This window comes from Furipterus horrens, unplaced genomic scaffold (genome assembly GCF_987537825.1).
Source record: "Furipterus horrens unplaced genomic scaffold, mFurHor1.1.pri manual_scaffold_13, whole genome shotgun sequence".
NCBI classification, from domain to species: Eukaryota; Metazoa; Chordata; class Mammalia; order Chiroptera; family Furipteridae; genus Furipterus; species Furipterus horrens.
In genome coordinates this window covers 17854209-17871843 of record NW_028327183.1, presented here as the reverse complement: position 1 = coordinate 17871843, position 17635 = coordinate 17854209, and the positions used below count along the sequence as shown (strand labels likewise).

General features: G+C 36.7%; 1 pseudogene; it reads left to right on the top strand.

The window, feature by feature from the left end:
* Positions 1–10946: 10946 nt before the first annotated feature.
* LOC149994154 (pumilio homolog 3 pseudogene) lies at positions 10947–12872 on the top strand (annotated as a pseudogene).
* Positions 12873–17635: the final 4763 nt, after the last annotated feature.

The window sequence follows — 17635 nt, the reverse complement described above, 5'->3', positions numbered from 1 at the left end:
TTGCGGCATACCTCTTCAGGGGAAAGGCTAAGGGAGTAAACCCCGACAGAAAATCCGGAGCCGGAGTCCCTAAGGCGGTTTGACGTTGTAGTCAACACCGGCAACTCCTGCGGCGCACCTGAAGCCAAGCTGTATTGACTCCGTCTTTCCCTTGGACCCTTCAGCTGCGAAGAGAGGGGGGGTCTGCTGCATGGGCAACAGCAGACCCTCCATATCACCCTGCCCAGGCTCTGTAGCTTCAGCTTCACTGGAGAGGACACTCCAGCGTCATCGCAGGATGTCGATTCAACACGGGAGGAGACAGATACTGTGTCACTCCCGAGTCGGACTGCACAGCCATTCTCGGCAGTGCAGATGGACTCTTAAGAAGCTACACCATCGTCTCTCGAGACGGACGGCTGCCGACGACGACTTGTTCTGGAATGCTCATGTTCACAATCATTTGGCAACTATCATTAGGCATTCCAACTTTAACTTCCTTAGTCCATCTTGTAGCACAATTAGAAATTTCTTTCTTGAAAGTGACACAAGAAAGTGCATTGATGAATGGAAAGGGAGCCAATCAAGTTACTTCCCCTTTCAAAAAAATTGGGCTCTAAGAGTTTGAAAGGATTTGGATAAGAGGTACAGTGGAAAGATTTTTTCCAAATTAGGATTCAGCGATTTCTGCCCCCCACCCACATCAGGACTGAAAGTCATCCAACAGAACAAACATTGTACTTACGGAAAATTTTCTAAATCACATGGAGCAGAAAATGAATTTTAAACCTATTTTTTAATATGAAAACTATTTGGTTGCAGGTTTCACTTTTGTTTTGCTTTGGTCTTTTCTTTAATAAATTATTTTTAGACCATCCTGAATGCAAGGGTTAAAACATTTTCCCTCATTCTCAGGGAATGAAAATGAGGCATTATTGCTCCTGGAAAGTTATTTCTTGTCCTCGAGGAAGGAGAAAACAATTTATAAGAAGGGACCCCCCCCCCACCAAAATTGGAATTATCTTCTGGAGGGTGGGCCCCTTGTAGTACAGGCTTCCCTCCCTTGGTAACTATTCTAGGAACTCATTTGTATCAGTGTACCAGCTGGCATTGTTGCAAGAGGCTGCGTTTGGCTTCAGTGAATTTTTTGGCGTACTCTTTCAAAATGGTGTTTGCCCATTTCGTGATTGGTGATTTATGAGCACACCTGCCCACACTGTGCTGAGTGTTCAGCAGTTTTTCACCAAAAATGACATGACCTCCATGCCCCACCCTTCATATTCATCTGATCTCACCCTGAGTTAGGTTTTTTTTCATTTCCCCGATGAATAAAGCCTTCAAAGGGAAACCTTTTGCCAATGTGGAAGAGTGAAACAAAAAATGGCAGAAGCACTAAAAGGCATCAAAATCGACGAGTTCAAAATCTGTTTTGAGCAGTGGCAAAAACCATCTTGATAGGTGTATAGCATCAAATGGAGAGTACTTTGAAGGTGACTGAGGTTTAAACATGCAAGAATAAATACACAATTTTTTAATAAATATATTTGGGATTTTGTGGGGCTCCCCTTGTACTGTTGTAGAAATTTGGTTGTTCTGGGCTCTATTTCTGACTGTTTGTTTGTCCTTAAGAACTATTAAGAAAGAAAAGAAGGGACGAGAAGTTTTGGAGAGCAGATACAAGAGCGATACAGAAAGGAAGCAGTAGAGAGTAAAACGGAGGAAGAAAGAGAAACCATCTCAAAGGCTCCTCACCAGGAGAATGGTCTGAAGGTGGGCTACTGCCCAGTAGCTGCCAGGGAAAGGTCAAAGACAGATCCCACACAGGCACACTGCAAATACCCAGAACTCCCTTGGTTCAGAATCTTGTCTTCAAGTTGTCCAGTTTCTATCCTGAACTTGCTGGATGGCCATCTGGCCACCTGGGGTACAGGACCAGTGCCTTACTGTCCTACAGGCTTTGCTCTGCCGTGATCTGCCTACTTCACAAGGACATCCCTCGACAGTAGCCCCCAGGACGCTGGTTACCCAGAAGGGCAGAGTGGAGAAAAAATCCTTGGATATTAGGTATTAGAAATGGATCTATACATTAAACCAACTTTCTTTTACTAAATATAATCAATTACTTAAGGATTCAAGAAATTGTTAATTATGAGTCTGCTAGATAAATAGATCAATATAAAGAGTCCAGAGACATACCCAAGCATATATGGAAACTTAGTATTTGAAGGAAGTGACTTCTTAAATCTTTGAGTGAAAGAATAGGATTTGGACAGCTACCCATCCATATGGAAAAAAAATAAAAATAGATTTCTTACCTCAATGTCCCCACAAAATATTTTCTAGATAGATTAAAGGCCTAAAGAAAACAACAACAACAAATTCAATATATCAGCGTTACTTAAAAGTAAGGAAGGATTTCTTAAATGAAATTAAAATTTGAAAATCATCAAAATTTTAATAAAACAAAAAATTTTAAAGTTTGCTAGATCTACGATAGACTAGAGGATATTTCCAGCCTAAATTAAAAGGTAAAGGCTTGGTACTAGAGTATGTATATATGTATATCTCCTGTACTTCAATGAGTGGCAAAAACAAGCCATTAATAGGACAATGGCAAAGGACGTGTAACAGCAGCTCACAGAAGAATAAATCTGCTTGGCCAATAAGCATACTCCAAAAAATGCTTTCACTATTTAAACAACAATGTGATACCATTTTTATCCAGATTGTCAGAAATTTAAATGTTAGGCAATATCAAATGTTGGTAAGAATGTGGGGACTTCATGCAACTCTGGTGGGAGTGAAAATTGGTATAACCACTTTGGAATGCACATGGCAATACCAACAAAATTTAGAAATGCACATTTCTATAACAGGTTATTCCTTTTCAGGGTATGTCTGAGAGAAGCTTTCATATATGTTTAGAAGGAGACACGTACATGTATGCTCATTGCAGCATTGACTGTCATATCAGACATTTGAAAATAATCCAAAAACCCATAAAAAATAAAGTCATATGATGGAACTTTATATTGCAATGAAAAGAATAAACTATCAAACAGATTTATAAAAAATCAAATAGTAAAAGCCAGAAGCAAAATATGCAGTATTTTAAAACATACCAAATAATTTATGTATTGCTTATGAATTTGTGCATGTGGATGTATGTATGTTAAGATATGAAAGAAGAATTAGAAGTATAGATTTAAAGAAAATTGTGGTAATTGCTTCTGGAGAGTGAGAAAAGAATTAGAGAGTGTGGTGGTAGTTACGGAGATTTTATCTTTAGTTTAATATTTTATTTTTTAAATGTGGAATATAAGTGATTATTATATTATTCTTTGTACTTTTCTATATTTCAACATATCTTACCCGAGTCTAAATAAGCTGCTTTGAGAGAGGTTCACTTTTGACTTCCCAGTGTGTTGATGCAGACCTGTAAAGGAAGAGGAAATAAATACACAGTACAAAGTAAATGTAAAATGCTCTAAGGATGTTGCTAAAACTATTTTATAGCAAAGTGTTTCTAAGCATTTTTTTTTGACAATAGTTTTACACTTGCCAGTCTGCTATGTGAATAGAACAAAATAAAATTAAAGAGACTTTGCTCTGAAGGAGAACCTGAGAGATCATTATGAAATAATATTGCATTTTACAGGTGAGAAAACAAAAGCCCAGACACCTGCTGAGGGTCATGCTACTCGTTAGTAATCAAATCAGGACAAGAAGTCATCAACCACATTGGAATATTATATAAACTAATCTTTTCCCAACTATCCCCTTTATTCATCTTTCCTCCTCCTCTCCCCCCACTTACCCTGACAGCATTCTACTCCTTCATTGCTATTCTTATTACAGTAACTTGGTGTTACAGTTATTTATTTATGTCTATTTCTCTTACTAGGGCATGAAACTTTACTCTTCGAGGTCCAGGACCACTTCTGATTTATCTTTATAGTTTTGTACATAGTAGGTGATCGATAAATAGTTGTTAAATATTCTAACTCAGTTATTATATTTATGGTATTGCTAGCTTGGTATAAAGGACAATATATTTAAAAGAACTTAGCACTTAGATTTTTTTTATAACTCTAATAATAAAGCAACAGAACTATTTAATATCGAATCTTCATTTTGGATATCACTCAATTCAGGGAGCTGAGCCATAACATCTCTGCTGTGTATTTTGATATATGCATTATAGGAAAGATGTGTCTCAAGCAGCTGAACTTGCCTTATCACTCTAATGGCGTGTGACTCAATACAGCATAGGCAAGCTTTTCTTATAGGGGTGAGCATGAGTGACCCCAGTTCTCCCCAGAATCATCTTAATCTTATATTTCTTAACATTCAGCCCCTGTAGCTGATGCATGTTTAAAAGATTTTCAATCACACTGTTTTGCCAAAGTGATAGATTTTCTTCACCAGCTGGGATTTTCATGTGTTCTGTAGCTTCCTACAGCTTTTCATTGGGCTTGGGTCTCTGCTTCCCTCTATTAGTAATGATTCTGGGATAATGCAAAAGGGCTCAAATTCAAGCTGCACAGCAATTTAAGTATCACTTTTTATAGTTTTCTCTCTCACATTTCTACAGCATCCTGTCTACTAATATTAACACCACAGCTTGAGGCAGGCGCAGACCAATTTGCCTTTATGGATTCTTCGACCCCTAAAAGTCCTTGCTCTGTTTCTGAGCTGTTCCAACAAAAGCCTGGCATTTGCCCCACAAGTCTATACCCTCTATACAAAGGCAAGTAAAAAGAGCAAGCTTTTCCTTTTCCCTCATATGAAATAGACTACAAATCATCAATGTATGTAGATCTCTGCTTTATTTTAGTAATTCAAGTAGGAAATCTATATATTTAGAGGATATATGAAGTAGAAGATTGGATTTTTTAATTGAATGACAACATTAGGCTCTGGGAGTGAACTTGATTCAACCTTACTGAAATCACTGTGCTTGACATATATGAAAAAACTTGGATTCCTAGGAGGTCTTTATGGAATCAGTTATGTTTTTAACATTGTATAAATATTACTTTTGTTGAGGGGATTACCAGAAAATAGTGCTTATTTCCTACTGAGTTCAGGTAAAATAGAAAAATGTTTTATATTGAATATAGTCCTATATCTTCTCAGCAGTAAATGAATGACTAATTAAATCTGTCAAATGAAAACATCATAGTGGATGATCATTCTCATTAATGAGTATGTAATGAAAAAATAAAACATGCCGAAGAGAGAGACATGAGAGACTGCAGATCAGCTGTGCAGTAAGTAATTTATCTCAGGTCCCAGAGGCCAACCAATAGGAAAGCTTTTGTGAGAGTGAACACTGAATTTCCTTTCCTTTTCCTGTCCTGCTCATCACCTATTAATGCCTCAGGCGATCTACTCAAATTATTGAATCTTCATTTTGAAGTGTCACAGAAAAATGCAATTTACTCAGATCAGTCTTAAAGAGGATAATCTTATTCTTGAATATAAAAGCAAAAGTTATAAGGTAGTAACAAATGGAATCCAGCAATGTACCAGAATAATTCAGTATGACCAAGAAGGGTTTAATCCAAGAATAAAAGAATATTTCAATAACAGGAAATCTATCAACAATGTGTCAACATAATTCATTTTGTCAACAAATCCAAAAGGAAAAACAAAATTATATCCAATGTTGTAAAGGCATTTAATATAATTCAAAAGTCAGTCCTAATAAGTAGTAAGTAGAAGGACTCTACTTAACTATGACAGTCGTTTTCCAGAAACCAACATAAAATGTTCTAAATAACAAAATTCTAAAACATCATCAATTGAAATAAAAAACTCCATTTATACAATTATTACTTTAACATTGTCAAGTTCTAGTGACTGCAAGGAGCCAGGAAAAGTAAAGAAGAAGCATAGGCATTGGAAAAGAAACTACTAGGAAAAGTGTGCTCGATTGTCCTAATGTTGAAGAGATGACAAAGGCAACTGTTTTTCAGAAGCCTTTCCCTGTTGTGTAAGAGTTGGGCAAACTGAAAGTCACGTGAGATTTGGGAGGTGGAAGTGGAGCAGCAGCCATGATCTCTGAAGCTCTGGGTCAGATCTGATGAAGGACAGACGCCGTGTTGCCCAGTGAACCCGCTTGTTGTTGTTCTCCCTTGCTCCACGTCCAACTCTACTTCCTGGCTGCCAGACCTGCTGACCAAAAGTGGCCCCAGGTCCACCACCAAATGATGACCTCAGAAGTGGGAGCTGTGCAGAGATGCCAGCTTTCCAGAAACCTGCCCCCCACTTCCCCTTCACGTTCCCTCTCTGGTGCCTGCATATGTGTCCAGCTTCCCAGATTTCCATGAACACACTCTTAAGAAGGCTAGGTAGTGACTTTTTACTGATCCTCCCAACCTCCTTCTCCCACGTAAAGTCTTCTTCCTGTTATTCACCCCATGTCATCATACTAGCTGTCCTGCTTCTCTGACTAAATTCCAACTGATAGAATTAATAAATAGTCTGTTAAAGAGGTTGAATACAAGATAAATACTAAAAGTAAATGTTTTCTGTACGTTAGCAATATAGACCTAGAAATAAAAATGGAAAATAATATTTTGTTCACAATGACAAAAACTATTAAATAATTAGGAATAAAATCACAAAGAAAGGCAAAGAATTATATAAAGGAAACTAGTCTTACTGAAGGACATAAAACAAGATCTAAATAATTAGACATTTCATGTTCTTCAGTAGGACTCCAAAGATGATAAAATGGTAATTCTCCCAAATTAATATAAAAGAAAGTACATTTCCAGTGAGGATTCTAACATAATTTTAAAAAATGAGTAGTTATTAGTTTAAAATTTATATGCAAGAATACATATCCTAGAATGATCTAGAAGATATGAAAAAGAACAGTGTATGTGTGTGTAGATCCTTTAGTAGATATAAAAACACGTTATACAGCTTCTATAGTCAATATGCTATCAGCATGAGAAAAAATAGATTAGTGGACAGAATAGAAAATCGAGAAATAGATCATAATATATATTTGAATTTAACATATGAAAAATTTATAGCTCAATTTGGTGGGGAGAAATATACTTAAGCAATAGTGTTTGCATAGTTCATATACTGATCTATGAGCATGAAGAAAATTTCAGAAGGATGCATAAGGTTGCTAATGCAAGCTGTTTGGATGGTGGATGTGGAACATAAGTTGGGGAAAAATAGAAAAGAAAAAAAAAGAAAAAAATAATGCACCATTAAGCAAACTTAGACTGTATGATTTATACCATATATGTATAATTTAGTATGATTGACTGCAAATGTGTATGGACAAATAGATGGGAGTGAGGGAGAGATGTACTGACTTGCAAGACTCTCTATTTAATCTATCAATGAAGAAAGCAAGTTGAAATTGACAAATATAATTTGATCCTGTTTAGGTAAAAATGAAGACACTGTATTAGTCAGGGTTTGATCGGAGAAGGAGAACCTCTAGGAGTCATACAGAATAAGGAATTTATTACAGGAATTTGACCTAATTCAAGGTCAAGATTGGAGCTGGTTAAAGAGTTTAAATATGACTGTTGCTTTTGCTTCCAGTGTTGGGCCTGAAGTCTTCAGGGCAGGCTTCTGGAAGGAAAAGATGGACATCAAGTGACATGCCATTCCAAAGATAAATTGGAAACTAAAAGGATGAGCTGGAACCCAAGCAGCTCTTCCGTTTCCTCCAAACCGCTGACTTTGATGATGTGGGTGACCCTCAGGAGAGGCTGATGCCCTTGGTCATGGAGTGGAACATGCAGCTGACCCAAGAGTAGGCGCTGACGGGAGAGAGCCTGTGAGAACTGGTAAATCTGTGGGCCCAGCTGCTGTCTGATGCTAACAAGGTGAGCCAGCAGATCTACAAAAATGTGTATAGGCTGCTACAGTACCTGACCCTATAACAAACTTCCCAATGTAATCTTCCCTGCTGCTTCGTTTTTGTCTTCTAAAACACGTGAAAATTTCTATGGCCAATCCTAGCACAGAACCATACAGGGAAAGAACTTCTGGTAAATGTAACCACCACATCACACACACACACGCACACGCACGCAAATAAGACCTCTATGTAAGTGTGTGTGTACCTTTATGTTGGTATGAATAAGGAGAAAAGTATGAAAAGATACACCCCAGGCTGTTGAGCCTGTCTTCATCAGGGAGATGGTAGTGGAGGGCTGTGGCCAGAGGTTAAATAAAATATGGTATATTTATCCAACACAATACTATGCAGCTGTTATAAAGAACAATGTGGGTCTGTATGTACACATATGGAAATACATCCTGATGTTATATTAGTGGAAAAAATTAAGTCACTGAAAAAATATCTAAAACATAATCTAATATATGGAAAAATAATCCAGTATGTGTGGAGACAGATTTAGATCACTGACTAGCTCTCTGACCTTGGAGCGAGGTATTTAATCTGTGCACACCTTGTTTTCTTCATTTGTGAAATGGACATAGTAACATTAATGATAGTATCTAGATTGCAGAGTTGTTATGAAGATTAAATGAAACCCTAGAATAGCATTTGGCAAGTAGCAAATGCTCAATAACACTAGTGATCATTATCATTATTTTGGTTATTTCTATCATTATTAACATATCTGAATGGAAATAATTTGCTACCTTCTCATACCCTATCAACTCAATTCTGTCCTGTCAAATCAAGGAGAAAAGGAGGAAGGGAAGGGGATCTTATTTAAACAGAGCTGCTCCAGAAGGTTGTCACTGGCCTATGGGTCAGTGAGCTGTAACCCTGGGTAGTCATTAAAAAGATGTCAATGGTGAAAAGACACAAGGTCAAGCAATACTTATCCAGAAAAAAGCCTTGGATTGAGACAAGCAGTTCTGGCTCTGTGAGTGTGTGTGCATGTGTATGTGTGTGTGTGTTCGTTCTCATGTGTTAGCACAAGCATGCCTGTGTATAAATTAGAAAGAACCAGTACAACAACTGAGAATGCTTGCATATAAGGGAACATTTTTAAATCCTGCAAAGGTGAGCCAGAGTGCTACAAAACATCTTATATTTTCTGATCCTCACTTGAGAGTTACAAGGAGGGACTGCCAGCAAACTCATTTATGTACCCCGAGCCCTGTAATTTATTTCATAGTATTCGATGTCAGCAGGGAAATATTTATTTATTTAAAATTACTCAGAATACGGCAGATAGAGCTATTCTGTAAGTATGAAATATGTCTAAACTGCAAAAACAAAAACAAAAAAACCAAAAACCAAACCCTCTTGTGCTTTTGACACATTGTGACCACAGTAAAGGCAACATGATGCTTCTTTTGTTTCTTGATTCTGCTGGAGGAAATGAAACAATGGGGCATGGACAGAACACAGTTTTCAACCTTTTTTTCCTATGGGGGCTCACATGGCTGACTAATGTTCCCTAGCACAATGCTCTTCTAAACGAAATTCCTAGCACATTGGCCATTACTTCATCTCATTCATTGCCACCCAAGAGAGCATATCAGGATACAAATGAGTGAGGCTGACACTGGAATATAATAACCTTGGAGACATTCAACTTTTTAATTAAAAATGTAATGCATGAATATATTCTCATTGTAGAAGAGTAAAACAATATGAAATAATATACAATACATTCCTGTACCAGCTCTCTCACACCCAAACTTCTCCTTTGCACAGAGATTAGTATTAACAATCTGGCATGTATCTTGTATATATTAAATTTGCATTTATATATAATACATTCATATGCATGCATGTGTTTATCTATAGTATATCTATCTTCACACATACTGGGTTATTTTTCCATAAACACGGTTCTATTTTAGATATTTTTTGGTGACTTGTTTTTTTCCACTTAACATCATAACACTGGGGTATCTTTCCATATGGGTATATATACACATCCATCTTATGTTTTTAATGATAGCTGCATAGCATTGTGTTGCATAAATATACCACATATTATTTAACCACTCACCAGTTGGTAGATATTTCTTTTTTATTGCTAAAACAATGCTGCACTCAGCATACCTGCTCATTCTCGTGCATGTGCCTTTGTGCACAAATATATTTATTAAGAACAGGTACCAGACATGTGTGCGGTGAGTGTGGTGGGCGTGGCGACTGTACCTGGTAGGGATTCGCCTCATGACTGGCTCTGGAATGGAACCAGTGAGACTAGAGGTGTTCACACCTTCTGTGGTCTTTGCTTTTCTGGGAGTTTGGAGATTGACGGGAGCCTGGAGACCAGGATGGGCTTATGACTCCTTTCTGCCACCTTGTCCTGAGATATTAGCTGGACTACCTTCGCCCTCTAAACTGGCCTGCGCTAGTTGTGTTCAGCCTTTTTTTTTTTTGTACATTTGACAAACATTCGTTTTACACCAAATCACTGCCAGGTGCCAAGTTTACAACCTGGGTCTACAGGTGCAATTTCTGAGCGCTGGGAGTGAAACGACTGGGTACTGAGATGGAGAACAGGGGAGTCTGAAGAAGCAATCTTTAAGTTGATCTAAAGCATGACAAGAGGCAACCCTGGAACCTGGAAGCCAAGGGAAACTACTTGAAACAGAAGCAGTGATCTGGGCTAAGTTCCTGAGGTGGGAGCTATAGAAAAGGAACTAATGTCGTGAGCCAGGAGTACAGCGATGCAAAATAACATTAGAGGGGAAGGGCCATGGCAGGGAAGTTTAGATTTTCTCTACAATGGAATACACTCCCATTTGTAGAAAACAGTGAAGACTTATAAGCAAGGGAGAAACATGCTAGGCCGTGGTTTCTTTAGAAAACGTATGTAATTTGTACTATTGTTGATTACATAATTGAAGATTATTGATGATAGTCTGGATTAAGGTGGTGGCAGTACAGGTAAAAGTTGGAGAGTTAGTGGTAGTTTAAAAGGGGATTGAAGAAGACTTACTGAAGAATTGAATGTAACAGGAAAGAAAACATCACAGTTGCTATGATGGAAGTCAAATAAAAAATAAAAAAAAACCACACAAAAAGGTACAAAGACATCTACCCTGCAAAAAAACAGATTTTATAAAAACAGTGATTCTGGTTCTTCAAAGACATTCCCAAGAAAAGTGGTTAAGGAAGGTGGGCCTAAAATCTCATCTAAGAACTTTCAGAAAAGTGCTACAAAACCAGGAAAAAAGGGAAAAAGGTGAGAAGCAGTTCAAGAATAAGCGGCAAGAGGATAAAATGCCAGAGAACAAATCCCAGCAGGCAAATAAATTCAACCAGAGGAGAAAATTCCAGCCGGACAGCAAAAGTGATGAATCAGCAGCCAAGAAACCCAAATGAGATGATTTCAAAAACGAGAGGAAAGAACAGAAGCAACGCAGACCACTCAGTGAGAGAACCAGCTATGATACTGTTTTCTGGGCAAAGCAAGTGTGGGAAATCGTAAGAAGAAAAGACCGTGACAAAGAAAAAGAATGAAGTTTGTAAGTGATTTGCAGAAGTTGATTCAAGGAAAAATGAAAACCATTGCGTTTTCACATGATTCAACTCGTGTGATCCAGTGTTACCCTGAGTATGGCAATGAAGAACAGAGCAAACAGGCTTTGTGAAACTGGGAGATGATTCAATTAAATTAAGAAAAGCTAAATATTCCAGAAATGTTGTTAAAAAAAAACCTCATGTATGGGAGTAAACCACAGATTGCAGATAATAAGAAGTTTTAAAGGGCATATGAGGAAGATGCTCGCTCCGACATGTGGAACATCGGCCATCACGGAGGAGCATACAATGACAAGGCCATTTTGGAGCAGAGGAACATGTTGACAGAGGAGCTCCACCGGAACACATTTCAGCTTTACAAGTCAGCAGACTCTGGACCAAGTATGAGAGACACAGCCAGAAAAGCTAGAGTTTACCATGGATTACAACTCCAGTGGCCCAAAAAGAAGCTGTTAAGCAGTCATTGGTACATAAAGTATTCTTGGACATTTTTTTTTACCTCTGCACCCCCAAAACTAATATCAGAAATGATCAAAGCCATCCGTCAAGCGGTGGCATACCTGGTGCACGCACACGATCGCCCCAGAGTGGCCATGCACTGCCTGTGGCACTGCACGCCCAAGGACAGGAAAGTGAGTGTGAAAACAATGAAGACTTTTATTGGCAGCATTTGATTGTATTGATGATACTTAAGCTTTTGAAGCAGATAATCATATCAGAAATTATTCGTTCCTTGCCTAACATAGTAAATGGCAAATATGGGAGGAAGGTCCTATTGCACCTAAGCCCTAGAGATCCTGCACATGCAGTATGAGAAATCACTGAAGTTCTGGAGAAAGGACAGGGAAACACACACAGTAAGAAAGATCCAGGGATTTGACACAGAGAACTCTTAGAATCCATCTCTCCCGCTTCGTTAAGCTACCTGCAAGATCACGCCCAAGAAGTGTGTGTTGGCATATGACATTTTGGGAGCTGCCATTGGAGACACTCAGCCTGCCATGAACGCCACTGTCAGTTTGGCAGCAGCAGAACTGCATCCTGATGGCAAAGATGGAGAGCTTCACATTGCAGAACATCCTGCAGGGACATCTTGTTCTGAAGTGGTTAATGAAGCAAGATAAAAAGGTGAAAGAAAATGGAAGTCTCTTTTGCTAAAACACTCATAGAGCAGATTGGTATGAAGAACCCCAAATCCTGGGCTAGTGTGAGTCAAGGTGCCATTGTTCTTTCTAGTCTTCTCCAGAGTTCTGATCAAGAAGTTGCAAGCAAAGTCAAAGCTGGACTGAAAAACCTGATTCTCACATTGGGAAAAGAAAACAAAAACACCAGCAAAGGAATACAAATGCTACTTGAAAAACTGTCAGTATAGATGGAAACAATTAACAGTACAGAATCATTTATTCTCTTCTGACCTGTTTTCTCATTGTAGAAAAGAAGGGCATGAATATTGGCCAATTTGGTTCTTTTTCTACATTTGTCTTTTCATATTTTTTCTCATTTTTGATTGGATTTTTCTTACTGATTTTAGGATCTCTTTTACATTCTGATTATTAACCCATTTTTCAATTATACATGTTGCAAATATTTTCTCCCTGGTTTCTCAGTTTTTGTGAAACCCAACTTGTACATTTTATTTATAACTTCTGGGTATTGTTTTTAGCTTAAGGAGACCTTCCCTACCACAAAATAGAGAAATATGTTACTATATTCTCTTTTGTTAGTTTTATAAATTTGTTGTTCGTTATGTTTAACTCTTTAATCCAGTTGGGATTTATATTTATGAATGTTAATGTTACAGTTAAGATATAAACACATATCTAATATATGCATAGATATTATTTTAAAACTACATTTCTGATGTAAAATACAAAATTTATTACATTAAAATTTTATATATATATTAATCTGTTTCTGGATTCTATTCTGTTCTATTATTTTATTTTCCTGTCAATACCACCTTGTTTCAATTATTAAAGCTTTATAATATATTTAGATTTCTGATAGTAATCACTTTTTCTCATTGCCTTTAAAAAAATATTCCTGGAGATTCTGTTAGGCTTACTATCTATCCTACCTAACAATTATATTTCAGGTGAATCTGAGAATTAGCTTATCGAGGACCATTTTATTGGGATTTCTTTTAAATGTGTAGATTAATTTGGAGAGGATCAATATCAATAAAATATCAAGTGCTCTTATCTAGAGAACAGACATAATATCTTTCCATTTGTTTGATTTCTTTAATAATATTCAGTAAATTTTTAGTTTTTTTCCATGTAGGTCTTGCATATTTCTTGTTAGGTTTTCTGTTTTGTGTTGTTCTTATGAAGAGGCTTTTATTTTCTACTATCTTGATTCCACTTCACTAAACTCAGCAAACAACAATAACAAAACACCACATAACCCTGCAGCAAATAAAGGCACAAGGATAGTTTACTCTGACTGTAGTCATTTGATAATCTATTGCTAGTAATAGGACGTCTCAATTGATACCCTCATCAGAACAGTCTCTGGGATATGACAAGTCAAAGAGACCACTTGTAGCCTTTGTTTTAGGACACTTACTTGGGGGGGAAAGGCAATTAGGCCAAGCCCTGAGGCTCATGTGTGTTCAATCATCCTGAAATCCGAGAAGAACAAAGGGAAGTGTTTGGGATGTCTCCTTCTTTCAACAGTCACTGTTTTATTTTGATTTCCTTTTGTTTCAAGTCTTTATTTTATAAAACTTAAATTCTTTAAATTATGCGATATTTTAAGAACATTAAAGAGCACATAAAATAATATGACCTTAATTTAATGTAATCTAGGTTTAATAGCTGTTAACTGCCAAATTTGGTTCAGAACCCTTTTGATTTTGTTTTTACTAGTTTTGAGGGAATAAAATATTACAAATATAGCTAAAGCAACAACCCCTTCTCTTCCCATTCATTCTGATATTGATGTGTTTTACTCTTATGCACATTTAAAATATTTTTATAATTTTTATGTGCATCTCTAAGTTATATTTATTATCTTAGGTATATTTAACATTTACATAATTCATATTATAATGTGTAGCCTCTTGTAACTTGTTATTGTGGACTTTCAAAATTCATCCTTGTTGACAAAGACGGTTTCTTGAAGTAACTCTAATAGTTTTGATTATATCCATTGGTCAGACTTAGCCAATCTAGTTACGTGGCTATACCAAATGGTCAGGGAAACTGAGACATGTAGCTTTTATTCCAGGCAACCATGAGCCTGGCTAAAAATCAGGGCTTGTGTTTCTAAGGAAGAAAAGGGGAACTGGTTGGTAGTAGGGTACAGCTAGCCATCTTTGCCAAACACCTTTACTTGAATGTTCATTATGGATTTCTGATATATGCCTTTATTGGATTAAGGTATTTTTTTTCTTTTTCTCAGCTTGCAAAAGGATTTTTAAAGTTGCTTTTAGTTAGGAATAGGTGTTAAACTACTATTTTTGGCATCTTTTAAGATAATTATATGGGTTTTCTAACTTAATCTGATATTGTAATATATTAAGTTAATAGGTTTCCTAATGTTAAACTATCCTTGCATTCCAGACATAAATTTTAATCAGTAACTTGACTCTTATATCTATTAGGAACACGTTATACTTTAAAACAGTGCAGTTTCATTTATTTAGCATTTCAACATATTTTCATAGATTAAATCGGCTTATTCTGTTGTTATTTGCTATTATTTGTATGGATTAATAATCAAGATTATGCTAGCCATATAAAGTTATTTGGGAGGCTTTTCACTGTTTTTACATCCTGGAAAATTTATTTAACCTAAGAATTATTCTTCAAGTTTTAATATAATTCACCCGTAATACCATTTGGTCTGGAGTCTTATTAAGGACTATATCTTTGACTATTAAAATTTCTTCTGTAATACTATCTTATCTTATTGAGCCAATTTTTATGATATTTTTCTCTGGGAAAACCAATCTTTTAAATTTAGATTTTCAGATTTGTTTGCATTAATTTATACCTTACTTTCTTTTACATTTGAAAAAAAATTCCCTGTCTGTATTTATGTGCCTTATCTTTTGTGGTTTATTTGTATCTCTTCTATTTTTTCTTGATTGGGATAGCCAGAGATTTCACAATTATATTGAATTTTTAAAGAACCAGGTAATGGTTTTAAGTAGTCCTTGTAGGCTTTTTGCTTCATTATTTTCTGCTCTTTACTCTTTAATTTTCTCCATCAAAATTGGGTTTATTTTATAGTTTTCTTCTAACTTAATGCATTGTGTATTTAGGTCATTACTGTAGACACTGCTTATAGAATACCCATTGCTAATCTCCTTGTCCCTTGCCTACTTCCAACTGTAGATGCTAAAATAGCTAGATACACATTCTCCCAGATATTATTGGAGCTAGGCATGTCCATGTCTCTCAGATAAAAGAGGAAGTCTCTAGGGGAATGCTAGAAAAAAAATTTTTTTTTTTTTTTACTGCTCACTAAAGCAGAAAAACACACACCAACTTTCTTTCTGCCATGTAATCAGGAATAGCAAAAGAATAGAAAATGGATACTATTTTTTCCTGGGTCAATTTGTTTAATTTTTAAAATGTTATTTCTTATATTTTTGAAGTTTGCTTTTATGAGTTTAAGACAAGTGAATGAATAAGTCTACAGACCATTTTACTTGATTATTTTTGTTTTAGCGCAGATGTAGGTGTCTTTTACAATCTTTTTATTTTAAGTCAGGTTTATTAAAGCATAACTTACATTCAATGGAACTTACTTTATTAGGTGTACTATTGTGTGAATTTTAGCAAACACAGCTGTGTAGCTGCCACCAGAATCAAGGTATCAAATATTTCTACCACCCCTCAAAAAGTTTCCTTATATCCTTTGTAATCCCCAAATGCAGCATTTGGATGTTAATCAAAATTTGATTTGAGATGTCCCAATAGGTAAGCCAGGTTTTTTTGTCTGGGAGAATGCCATGCAGAAATCAAATGTAAATAAGCCAGCTAGCTGATTTTAATCTCTTTTCTTCCAAATCTCAGTTGTTTTCCCAAATGCCTCATTGCTCTCCATGATTTTAGCAAGGCATCATTGTTTCCTTTGCTTTGAAAATAAAAAATAAATTAATCGTGAGGGAATACTACTTTTTAACTCAACATGTTCATATCACTGTCTTTATTAAATATTTTCCAAATTCATCAGGTGCTTCAAATTTATTTTAGAGATAAACAAAAAAGGCATAGTCTTTGTTCTCAAGACGCTTTCAGGTTAAGAGAGAGAATAAGCATGGACGTGTTCATATTAAATAGAATATAGCCTGTGATAACGATAGGTATGTACGTGGTTTTCCCTTCTCTGTTTTATTATTGCTAGCCTATGGGGAAGGAAGGTGAGAGGAAGTGGGATGAGTGAAAGGGGTGGCCAGATTCCCCAGAATGAAATAAAAGCAAGATACAGAGGCAGCATGAAGAGGACAGAACAGGGATTTGGGGAGAAATGGCATTGTAGGAAAGATGATTGTCATGGTCTGCTCTAGCTGAAAGAAGCCTTGGAGAGCAGAGCCCTTCTTTCAGAGATGTGCCAACAGGCCCAGAGAGGTGCAGTGACATGCTCAGAGCCGACGGGAGAGGTTGTAGCAGAGCCAGGATTGGAACTAGCTCTTCTGATTTTGTTCTAATGCTCACTTTAGTGTCCTACAGGGCTCATAATAGTTGTGGTCAGCAAGCAACTGGTAATTCCTCACTTAATCCCACCTGCTTTGTAAGGCCAGTTACACCCTACTCTAGCTTTACAAAATAAATACATTAGCTATCACCAGGGATGACACCCTGTGTCTTGGAGATGCCTCCCCCAAAGCCTTTCTCAGAGAATCCATCCCCACTTTTCTTTCTTGAAGTCCCGTTGGCCCAGCGCAGACCCCCTTCTTTGCTGGGGGCTGATAATGAGTCACTGCAGGGCTAGCTGGAAACCTTGCTCTCTTGATATCGTTTCTTGTGAGGAAAAAAATACGTTCCCAGTTCAAAATCATCAAATGAAATTTTCAACAAAAGCCTAATACTAGGTAGGGAATGTCCTATAGATCTATCTGAATATGTGATTATTTTTTGTTCTGAAAAGAAATGACCTATGCTCCTCAAATCTGAAACTGTGACTAAATATATACAGAATCATACACAACTCTACATAGGTTCTAGTAAAAACTGA